Source organism: Bombina bombina, chromosome 3 (assembly GCF_027579735.1).
Source record: "Bombina bombina isolate aBomBom1 chromosome 3, aBomBom1.pri, whole genome shotgun sequence".
NCBI lineage: Eukaryota > Metazoa > Chordata > Amphibia > Anura > Bombinatoridae > Bombina > Bombina bombina.
The window spans coordinates 529,549,425-529,561,479 of NC_069501.1; the positions used below are offsets into that span (position 1 = coordinate 529,549,425).

At 35.5% G+C, this 12,055-nt stretch overlaps 1 long non-coding RNA gene across 1 annotated transcript; it reads left to right on the forward strand.

Annotated features, from left to right (window-relative positions):
- The first annotated feature begins 5,277 nt into the window (after positions 1 to 5,277).
- Positions 5,278 to 11,722, forward strand: LOC128651775 (uncharacterized). The gene is made up of 3 exons (XR_008401179.1): positions 5,278 to 5,430; positions 9,457 to 9,545; positions 10,734 to 11,722. It is a non-coding gene; the product is annotated as an uncharacterized LOC128651775 (long non-coding RNA).
- Positions 11,723 to 12,055: the final 333 nt, after the last annotated feature.

A 12,055-nucleotide genomic window follows, 5' to 3' on the forward strand; every position in this document is an offset into this window, starting at 1 on the left:
GGACACAAGGATCCAACACTTCTCTGCCATCCTCTAATGACGAAAGGCAAAGAATAACTGGGGATGAGGGGAGAGGGGGAGGTATTTAAGCCTTTTGCGGGTGTGTCTTTGCCTCCTCCTGGTGACCAAGTTCTGTATTTCCCACAAGTAATGAATTAAGCCGTGGACTCTCCTCATATTAAGACTGAAAACAAATGTAAAGGGCCGCATGTGGCCCATTGGCTACCAGTTGATTATCCCTTGCTTAAACAATAACCTAACCATCCAGTCTGCTGTTTTCACACTTTTATTCCTGCCTAGTGCTTCTGAAGGTAACACTCTTGAGAAACTATTGGGTATTCTACATCTGAAAAAGAGACCTGTGGAGTCTTAAAAGCTTATGGAATACATAACCATGTTTTTGCTGTTCCATTAAGCGGTATCACAATTTACTAAAAGGAACATTTCTCGTGGGACCAATACAGTAACAAAATTAAAGAGTGGTACAAAGTCCCCCAAGTGTCTGATGAGATTTTACTCAGCCATGGTTAGTGACTGCATTCTACATGAATCTTATAAAGTAATGTGTAGTATCATAGGACATGAGTTAAATAATAAGGCAGGCGTTGCACATGATCGGTGTAGACTGTATGGAATTTGTGCGCAGTCAGGCAGATCAAAGTCCTAGTCTTACCAAGGCCCAATAGGTTAAAGTAGACAAGCAGGCCCTTAACGTGGCTTGAATGAGAGACTTGATCCTTGGGGTTTTAAATGTCCTATGTTAGTGGCTCAATACGCTTTGAAAAACAGCAACCAGAATCTGGACTACTTGTAATTATATCTCTTATCACTGTTAGGGCTTGTTCGGTGGTAGGCCCAATATAATGGACCCTGTATAGAGCAGGAAGATGCACGTGGGGTGTGAGCATATGTCCTGACCTGTAAAGGCCGCCCTGTATAGCAGTGTAGGGGTGCGGATAGGGGTGAAGTTATAGCCTGATTGTTACTTCTATCAGGGCCCCTGGTAGACAGGTAGTGGGCACTGAGAGGGAGCGTGGCCTTACTGGCCTCTATGATCTCCGTCCGTGTCTGGGGGCCTCGTAGTAGCGAGAGAAGGCCGGAAGGAGGACGGCGGCCATTCGCGCCACTGATCCAAAGTCGGCAAGTCTGTGTAGTATAATAACTACTATTAGAGTCTACTTTATGTGGAAATAACTGCTTTTTAGGTGCTCCGTGCAGAGAGCTCAGCTAAAACACGTCTGTCTCGCTTGACAGTTAACTCCGCCCCCGGAAGGTCCTAACTTTTACTGGGGGACATGCCTAGAAATGCAGGCAGTCCACCAGGAGCCAATCAGCACTGTATGGTGTTGCGTGATCGCAGTGACGATCACGTGACTTTCTCTTTGCTCTTTTTGTTTACCGTTTGCCTCTGTCCTGTAGAGGTTAATAATAATATTATGTTTTTTCTTCATTTTATTTTTCAGTCTATTAATTATTCTGAGTATTTTTTATTTAGGTAGTGCAATTTTATTTTAAAGGGATAGTAAAGTCCAAATTAAACTTTCATGATTCAGATAGGGCATATAATTTTAAACAACTTTCTAATTTACTTTTATCATCAAATTTGCTTTGTTCTCTTGTTCTTCTTAGTTGTAAGCTAAACATAGGTAGACTCATATGCTAATTTCTAAGCCCTCAAAGGCCGCCTCTGCATTTGACAATTTTTCACCAGTAGAGGGTGTTAGTTCATGTGTTTCATATAGATAACACTGTGCTCATACAGGTGAAGTTATTTAAGAGTCAGCACTAATTGCCTGAAATGCAAGTCTGTCAAAAGATCTGAGATAAGGAGGCAGTCAGCAGAAGCTTAGATACAAGGTAATTACAGAGGTAAAAAAGTATATTTATATAACAGTGTTGGTTATGCAAAACTGTGGAATGGTATATAAAAGGAGTATCTATATTTTTAAACAATAACATTTTTGGTGTTTATTATCCCTTTAATGTTTGTGCTTTTCTGAATGGAATCAAAGTACTATTTTAAAAACAACTTTTACCCCCCCCCTTCCTTTATGGACAATTCTTAAACTGCCCCAATGCGCAATCTTATTTGTAGACACTCCTCTTATTGTCCCTTCAATGAAAACGTATCATTAAAGGGATAGCCTAGTCAAAGTTAAAGTTGTATGATTTAGATATAGCATGCAATTTTAAACAACTTTCCAATTTACTTTTATCATAAAATTTGATTTGTTCTCTTAGTATTCTTTGTTGAAAGCTAAACCTAGGTAGACTCATTTGCTAATTTCTTAGCCCTCAAAGGTCGTCTCTTATCTCCGGGCACTGTTTTCAGTCTTCACAGCTAGAGGGCTTTAGTTCATATGTGCCATATAGATATCATTGTGCATCATTCACGTAGAGTTACCTAGGAGTCAACACTGATTGGCTAAAATGCATGTCTGTCAAAAGAATTAAAATAAGGGGGCAGTCTGCAGAGGATTAAATACAAGGTAACCACAGTTAACACTGATTGGCTAAAATGCATGTCTGTCAAAATAATTAAAATAAGGGGGCAGTCTACAGAGGCTTAAATACAAGGCAATCACGGAGTAAACTGGGGAATGGGTAATAAAGGGATTATCTATCTTTTTAAACAATACATATTCTGGAGTAGACTGTTCATTCAATACATGGGTAGCTGTAGTCCCATGGTAATAAAACAGGAGAGTACAGGTACTACATCAACCATCATGCAATAGCTGAAGCTGGCCAATCATATCTTAGGTTAGAGCCACTCACTGAGGACCTGAAATTCAAAACCTCGCTGGCATGGAGAGAAATCACACAAAATCTTTGGGATTTTTTTAAACCTTGTATTGTAATGTAGGAATCTCTGCTCTTCACACAAAAAAACACTATAGAGCAGCATAAACATGTAAAGTTAAAATTTGTGTTTCTAAAAAAAATAATATAAGGACCTCGCTGTAGCAACAAGACTTCTTAAGAAGATATCTTGCCTGACGAGGTTTTAAATATCAGCCCTGTAAGTAATTTCCTCTGCCTCCAAAACAGTGCAAATGGAGATTCATTTTGGAGACTCAATACAAAGGTTAGTCAAGTGTCATGTTGTTCTCCCTCTATACTTTGAAGCTTGTGTAACTTGAATAAATCTTTCTAAATTTAATAAACAGTTTGTCGCTGTTACTCATCAGCTACTTCTGTTACTTTATTAAAGTAATAGTCTAATCAAAATTAAACTTTCATGATTCAGATAGGGCATGCAATTTTAAACCACTTTCCAATTTACTTTTATAATCAAATTTGCTTTGTTCTCTTGGTATTCTTTGTTGAAAGCTAGGTAGGCAGCAACAGATTTCTAAGCCATTGAAGGCTGCCTCTTATCCCAGTGCATTTTAACGGTTGTTCACAGTTAGACAATGCTAGTTCATGTGTGCCATATAGATATAATTGTGCTCGCTCCCATCAAGTTATTTATGAGTCATCACTGATTGGCTAAAATTCACATCTGTCAATAGAAATTAACTAAGGGAGCAGTCTAGAGAGGCTTAGATACTTACAGTGGTAAAAAATGTATTAATATAACAGTGCTGGTTATGCAAAACTGCGGAATGGGTAATAAAGAGATTATCTTTTTAAACAATAAACATTTTCAAGTTGACTGTCCCTTTAAAAAGAATATCTATTTCTTAGGAAGTAAATAGGCTAAGTTTTTTCAATTCTAGTAGATGTAGATTATTACAGCAAATCAAATATAACTCGATTTCCTTTCAGTATTTTCATGTTTATCTGAATGCATCTTTACCCTTTAGAATCAGAGAAGACTGCAATACATTGCTATGCAAAGTTTTGCAACATTTAGTGGCAGACAAGAAGTTAAAACAACATGTAAGTTGCTAAACACTTTTCTATAAACTTAAAGTGATGGTAAATTCTAGCTTTTGCGAAATGTTAGGATTTACCATTGGAACAAATAAAGGGGACTTTCATTTGTGAAGTATAAAAAACTTCATTCTGAAAGCTCCTTTATTTGTTTGTAGCGTTCACTGCATTGAGCGCCTCAGGCAGCCCACGGCAGAACAATAGCTGTGCGGGAAATCCGGCTTAGCGCCGTATTTTGCGGCACAAAGCTGGATTTCACGCATGGCTATTAGCTAAGAGGTGGAAACGTCACCTCTCAGCCAAATAGTGTTCTGCCGTGGGCTGCCTGAGGTGCTCAGTGCAGTGAACGCTACAAACAAATAAAGGAGCGTTCAGAATGAAGTATTTTATACTTTATGAATGAAAGTCCCCTTAATTTGTTCCCATGGTAACTCCTAGCGTTTCACTTTAAGAGGTTTTATTAAAAGGAACAGTTTGCATTCTAACAGTTTGAAATAGATGCATTTGTAGGATTAAAAAAAGTAATTTAAAGATATAAAATTGAGAAACACTAGTTGTAGCCTACTCTTAATAAGCTGCATATGGTGAAAATCTGTGTTGTCTTATAAATCTACAACATGTGCTGTACAATAGTAATTTTAAACTGCTTTCTATAAATCTAAGCCAATTGTTTTTTATTGTTGTTATTATCATTATTTTCCTCAAAATTAAGACATCTGAGTAAATAGTAGAAAAAATAGAAATAAATGTCAATGCCCATTGTGTGTCCCCAGTAAGTGTCTTTAGGACTAGATTACAATTGGAGCACTAATTTAATTTAAGGTAGCAATTAGTGCTCAAACCTATGGTTACATTTTTTTAAAGTGCCCCAACTACCCCCCCCCCCCAAAAAAAAAAAAGACCTCATATCTTTTTGTGCAATTTTTAAAAAAAATATTTTTTATTAGATGGTAATCATTCATCTTGTAATATGAGCGATAAACCTGACGTGAGCAAACACCCGCAATAAACCCCTTTTTCGCTCAGCCGTAACTGTTAGCGATCCACCCATAAACTAGCCTTTAGTTTGTTTATGTATTTATATCTTCTGAGCCAACATTGGTAACTATCAAAAGAGCCGCCACTCTGCATTTATGCATAGCGCTAGTTAAATAGGTTGCTTAACAGAGGTGGAGGACAATTTGAGCTGGGTGTGGCTGTTAAGAAAGGCCGATGGAATGTTGGTAGCGTATGGCATCTTCTTCAGTACTTGTTTTGTATTGTTGTCATCATACATGGGATGGGCAAGAGGAAATTCTGGTAGGTATGGCATCTAACTACTCTCAGGAGCCCTAAAGCTGTTTTAGAGAAATGTCAACAAAGGACAAAATCACAGACATAAGACACCTCAGGCAAACATAAATCATATATATATATATATCTTATATATGAGTAAATGGTTATGGACTCCACCTCATTGACTCGTCCTAGGCCCCTTTTATAGGAAGCTCCTTACCCTTGAAGCACAACACGGTTTGACACTTTGAAATAGCATCACCTATAGAAGAAAAGGTAATTTTATAATAATGGAAAATGTACATCGGAAGAAACTAAATACATCTATATCTTGTGTTTAAAGAATGCCAATGCTATAGCTTTTTGCTTGAGGTTGTAGAGATACACAACAGATTATCGCTGACAACACATAATTCAAAATAACCCTTTCTTTTTTTATTTTTCTATTTTTTTGTCATGATAATTCAGTAGTTAAAGGGACATTAAACAGCTCAGGATATTAATTTAAATTGTTTAATCACATGTAGCAAACCAACTTGACTATATACTTTCATTATTTATTTTATTTGATTCTGAATATTGTGGGCTTTCCAATTCATGTTAAACATGCAAGTGCAGACACAGCTGTATTCCACACAATCATTGGTTGCACACTCTAGTAAGATATTAATAACCGTTCCTAATTGGCCTCAGCAGAAAAGGTAACCTAAGTTACAACATGGCTGCGCCCACTGCTTTATAAACATTAATTTTACCCTTATTTTTTCAATATTTAAACAACTAATATAATTTTTAAAAATACATGTACAAGTTATTCTCAGGCTAATCTCTGATCGGAATACATCATTCAAGCAATGGTTTATTTTGTGTTTAATGTCCCTTTAAGTATTTAAATTAGGCATTTTACATTTTGTTACTATTTAGTGCAGCAGTGATCTTCAGACGTTGTATCAGGGCATCATGTGGTATTACAGTTATTCTATATGAATGTGTTATAGAAAATGACGATTAAGGGTGACATTTATATGCATACAGCAGGTTAAAGGGACAGAAAGATCAAAAATTAAATGTGCATAGGTGCATTTCAATTTGAAATAGAAGCGTTTTTGCAATATACGTCCATTCGCAAAAATGCTTCTAATAACTGTTATTACTATTTTACTGCAGCATACGCACATATCCAGTGAGGTTCCCCGCACTGGTATTTTAACACTACGCCTTCTCCGAGGGTCAGCAGTAGCTGGTATGACACAATGTGTTTTAATACTGGTGCACAGGTCCTCACAGGATATGTGCGTATGCCACAGAGAAGTAGTGATACCTTTTACCAGAAGCATTTTTTCAAATGGAAGTATTTAAGGATATTTCATATTTGACCTTTCTATCCCTTTAAACATTATAAAAAACAAAAAACTTTAGCAGTAACAATAAAGCCCTGTAATGGTCTAATATCTACAATGTATTTGAATTAGTAATTCAGGACAGAAATACTAGAGATTTGTACAGACAAAAAAAAATGTTTTGTTCAAAAAATTTGTTTCTGATTATTTGTTTCGTCAGAATATTGTTTAAAAAAATTTGTTAACAATTTTTTTTTTATGTGATTGCATTTGGCGGTGAAATGTAACAAAATGGGCCTAGATCAATACCTTAGGTTGTCTACTTAAAAAATATATATATAGTTTTGACAGATAAATAAAAAAATAAAAAAACAAGGTCCTATTACTGTTTATATGGCGTAATAACAAAAATGCTAAAAATTCTCCGGTATTTTTCCCCTGAAAGTTCTGGTAGTGAAGGGGTTAAACACATGAACAGTCAGAATTCCTGTACATTATTGCAAACAAAGGATCCGATTAGCCAAATGATATCGGCTTCTTCCCTCTTTTCCTGCCTCTTTATATGGCACCTAACAAATAAAATTAACAAAGTCATTTGTTAACTTATAAGTTCATTCTTTCTTTGCTTTGTTCATTATTTTATTTGACGATTCATGTTTGAATCACTGAATCTGTTTAAATTCAGATGAATACTAGTTTGGCCGAAGGCAAATACACATGTGTAATAAATATTGTAAGTACTAATAAATTATATTGATGGGTTGGATTAAACTTTCATTTAAAAAACATTGTGTGCTTCAATAGTTTTGTTTTAGCCAGGTGAGTTGTTCTCTAGTTCACACTCCTTACTTTAAACTTAATCGATTAAATAAAAGAATTACGAATAAATACATATTTACTGTAAAAATAAACAAATTATATTGCCTGAGATGAATAAAACATCTGATCTGATCAAATTATCTGTTTTTTTATGTATGACTTTTTTTTATTTTTATGAAGTTTTTTTACGACCATTATACATTTAAGTATCTCTTATTAACCTTTTAATGCCGTTATGGCATTCTATTCCGTCCTAACCGCCCTGGGCTTTAGGGCCATTAGGACGTAATACAATGTCCTAGCCGTTTGTACCTAGCATCATAGCTCCCATAACTGAAATATCACGATCGCGTGCATGATCGCAAATTGACCTTATCATGAAAGGGTTAAGTAGTTAAATGGTCATTAAAACCATTTTTTATGATTCCGAATGAAAATAAAATTTTAAACACCTTTGCAATTTACTTCTACTATCAAATGTGCTTCTTTCTCTTTATATCCTTTGTTAAATGTGCAGCATTGCACTACTGGAAGCTAGCTGAATACATAGGGTGAGCCAATAACAAGAAGCATATATGTGTAGCCACCAATAAGCAGCTAGCTCCCAGTAGTGCATTGATGCTCATCAGCCTCATCAGGTATGCTTCTCATCAATGGATACCAAAAGACTGAAGCAGATTAGATCATGGAAGTAAATTGAAAAGTTGTTTAAAAATGCATAATATAATGATTGGAAACAAAGATATTAAAGGGATATAAAACCCTTATTTTTTCATGATTCAGATAAAAGAGAGTAACTAAAACCAAGGATGAATGCAGAAAGGTTTTATAGCTAAATTATAAAATGTACAATATAATAGTGTTACAACCTTTGTAAGCATTTAGAGTATACCCGCATCAAAATTATACACAGCAATGTGTTATTCCCGCTAGCAATTAAATAGTATTAACATACTAATATATTATTTACATAGTGCATTTTAAAGCCTAGTTCACCAAACTAATTATTTAAAATAAAATATCTTTAAAATATTTCAGTGATTCTGAGGCTGTTTTTCAGATCTATAAGGTGCTAGGAACAGGTGACTTTATAGGAAAAAATATACTATTGTATATTTTTTCTTATTGGAGGTTGTTTTTGTGTGTGTATATATATATATATATATATATATATATATATATATATATATATATATATATATATATATATAATATAAGAATATCACATTCGATTTTAAGCATGTAATACATTTTTATATACATTTTGAACTTTTTTTTTTATAAAAGAATGCTATTATACTTATTAAACTGTAAACTAAACATCAAACAAGAAATAAAAAAACATGCTAAAATATAGTTTGCAAAACAGGCCGTAAAGTATTTTCAAGTGGCCATTAAAAAATTCTGAATAGTATGTGACAACTGGTCAAAGTTTTATTTTTTCTGATACATTGAAATATTACTGAGAATAGATCACAGTGCAAAGCATCTGACTTATTATAGTTGGGCAAAGTGAAAAATTAAATATAGAAAAACCTTCAAATATTAAAGGGACATTCCGGCCAAAATTGAAATCCCCATGGATGCATTTCAGTTTTGAATATAAGCATTTTTGCAATATACACGTGTTAGCAAACATGCTTCTAATAAAATCTATAGCTGTTTCAAAAGTGTATTTAAGTATGCACCGTGCACCAGCATTTTAAACACAGCACTTGATCAGAGAGCCTAAGATGCTTTTTATCATCTGGTAATAACTCAATTTGATAATATCTGACATAGTAAAAGCCCCACTTGTGCTCTGAGCAGCTGACGTATTTTAAAAGGTGGTGTACTGAGAATATCTAGCAATGCTTAACGTACACGTGCAGAGAAAAATGTTAACACTAAAAAAGTGATAACTTTTACTAGAAGCACTTTTGCCAATACATGCATATTACAAATATGTTTTTATTCAAAGATGTAATTAATCTTTTTGCAGTAAAATTTTGACAGGAATGTCCCTTTAATGTCTCACAGAAACCTTTACTTATTATGCATTGGAATAGGTCACCAGTTGTTTACTGAAACTCACATTTTGCATGGTCTTTAGTAGCATTTCGGGGCCTTAATATTTTAAACATACAATCTCCTTTCTTTACAGACCTTACAGATATAACATCATGGGAAAAGTGAAGATTTTTCTAGGAATAATTTTCTTCATGCTGTGTATCAATAACTGCTTTTCACAAAGTAAGTATTTTTCGCATGTAACAAAACGGTTAAGCTGAGCCTAAAACATTGTACCATCTAAATGTATAGTTGGGCAAAGTCAAAAAGATGATTTAAACATACTCAAGAGACTTTTTTAAGGGATATATCCTTGGATGGCAAAACAATACAAAAAAATACTTTTGTATACAAAACTGTGTTAAAATTGCTGAGATACACTAAAGGCCTCATGTGCTATGCCGGGTGCAGACAAGGTTTGCAAATTGAAAACCTGCCCACCTAGCTTTGCGGTGAATGAGCAGCGGACACTGTACTCTGCTGCCAGTGTGTGCTTTTTGCACCCGCTTGGTCACCCTTGAGCAGGGCCTGTCAATCACCTGAAAAAACATGTTTGGATTGATTTATCTCTGTCAACTCAGAGGGTGCGGAGAGGGTAAGAAGCACTGGTTGGATCATTGCTGCTTCTTACATTGCAGAAAGCAGTTTGATTGAGAGAACCTGCCAAGAAGGACTCCGTAATATAGTTTACTACTTAGTTCATTGAGCCCATATATATATATATATATATATATATGCATATACACACACACACACATATATATATATATAAAACGACTTTCATGGTTTTTTTAAAGTTCTGTTGAACAAGCATTGAGTGTTTCTCCGTAATGTTATACGTTTTAAAATGTAAGGGAGAGTATTTATTTTGACTTCCTAGTTTGCTGATAGCTTTCACCTAGGGAGATGACGTGTATTATTGTTTCAGTTCTCTGTATATGACAACTGCTATTGAATTGTAAAATGACAAGGATTAGGGGGTAAGCTTTTGAGTAATGTTAACCCTTTGATACTTAAGGATATTTAAAAACTTAAACACAGTTCTAATGTCATACACAAACAACCAAAGCAATAATAAGGATATAATAATCACACAAGCTCACAGAGGTGACATTGTCAGACATCTTGTATATTTATTGATTAAAATTTTTTAACTTTAAGGATACAGGTCTTATATTAATTTGTTCTATTTAGGCTATCCATCCCTCTTCCTCTCTTTAGCTGACCAGTGTATTCAATGTATTTTGATATACTCCTCAATAAGGATAACCCATATACATAGTTGGTACGTTAGTTGTAAGTACCTTTATGACTTTAAAAGAAAAGCCTATATATAACTAATCACCATGTTTTTTCGTTTTGTTTTTTCAGATACTCTGTCACGTGAGTATATGAGTTATTTCACTTGCCTGGTATTGTTTAAAGGGACAGTCAACACCAGAATTTTTGTTGTTTTAAAAGATAGATAATCCCTTAATTACCAATTCCTCAGTTTTGCATAACCAACACAGTAATAATTATATACGTTTTACCTCTGTAATTACCTTGTACCTTAGCCTCAGCAGACTGCCTCTTATTTCAGTTCTTTTGACAGACTTGCATTTTAGCCAATCAGAGCTGTCTCCATGGTAAATTCACGTGCATGAGCTCAATGTTATCTATATGAAACACATGAACTAATGCCCTCTAGTGGTGAAAAACTATCAAAATGCATTTAGATTAGAGGCGGCCTTCAAGGTCTAAGAAATTAGCATATGAACCTCCTAGGTTTAACTTTCAACTAAGAATACCAAGAGAACAAAGCTAAATTGGTGATAAAAGTAAATTGGAAAGTTGTTTAAAATGACATGCCCTATTTGAAACATGAAAGTTTTTTTTGGACTTGACTGTCCCTTTAAGTATAAATGTTCCTGTTGTGAATTAATCATTTGAAGAATATCTAGCATGTTTTTTTATGAAAACGTTTAAATCTTTAATTTATAATCAAATAAAATAGTTAGTTTAAAGGGACATTCTACTCAGCATAATTTTGTATTTACCCCTGCCACATATTTAAGAAAGAAAAGGTTTTATGAAGCATACTTTGAGTTTCCTTTATTTAAGATCAAGTAGTTTCCATTCAGCTACTTTTTTTTATTACATACTAGTACTAAAGGCCGTGTACACGGGCCATTTTTTGCAGTACAGCGGTCCCACCCCTTGCTCTCTCCCCCCTCTCTTTTGCTCTCTCTTCCCCCCTCTCTTTTGCTTTCTCTCCCCCCTCTCCTTTGCTCTCTCTCTCCCCTCTTTTGCTTTCTCTCCCCCCTCTCCTTTGCTCTCTCTCTCCCCTCTTTTGCTCTCCCCCCACCCTCTTTGGCTCTCTCCCCTCTTTTGCTCTCTCTCTCTCCCCTCTTTGGCTCCCCCTCCCTTTGTCTCTCTTCCCCCCCCTTTGTCTCTCTTCCCCCCCCTTTGTCTCTCTTCCCCCCCTTTGTCTCCCCCCCCCCCTTTGTCTCTCTTCCCCCCCCCTTTGTCTCTCTTCCCCCCCCCTTTGTCTCTCTTCCCCCCCCTTTGTCTCTCTTCCCCCCCCTTTGTCTCTCTTCCCCCCCCTTGTCTCTCTTCCCCCCTTTGTCTCTCTTCCCCCCTTTGTCTCTCTTTCCCCCTTTGTCTCTCTTCCCCCCTTTGTCTCTCTCCCCCCCTTTGTCTCTCTTCCCCCC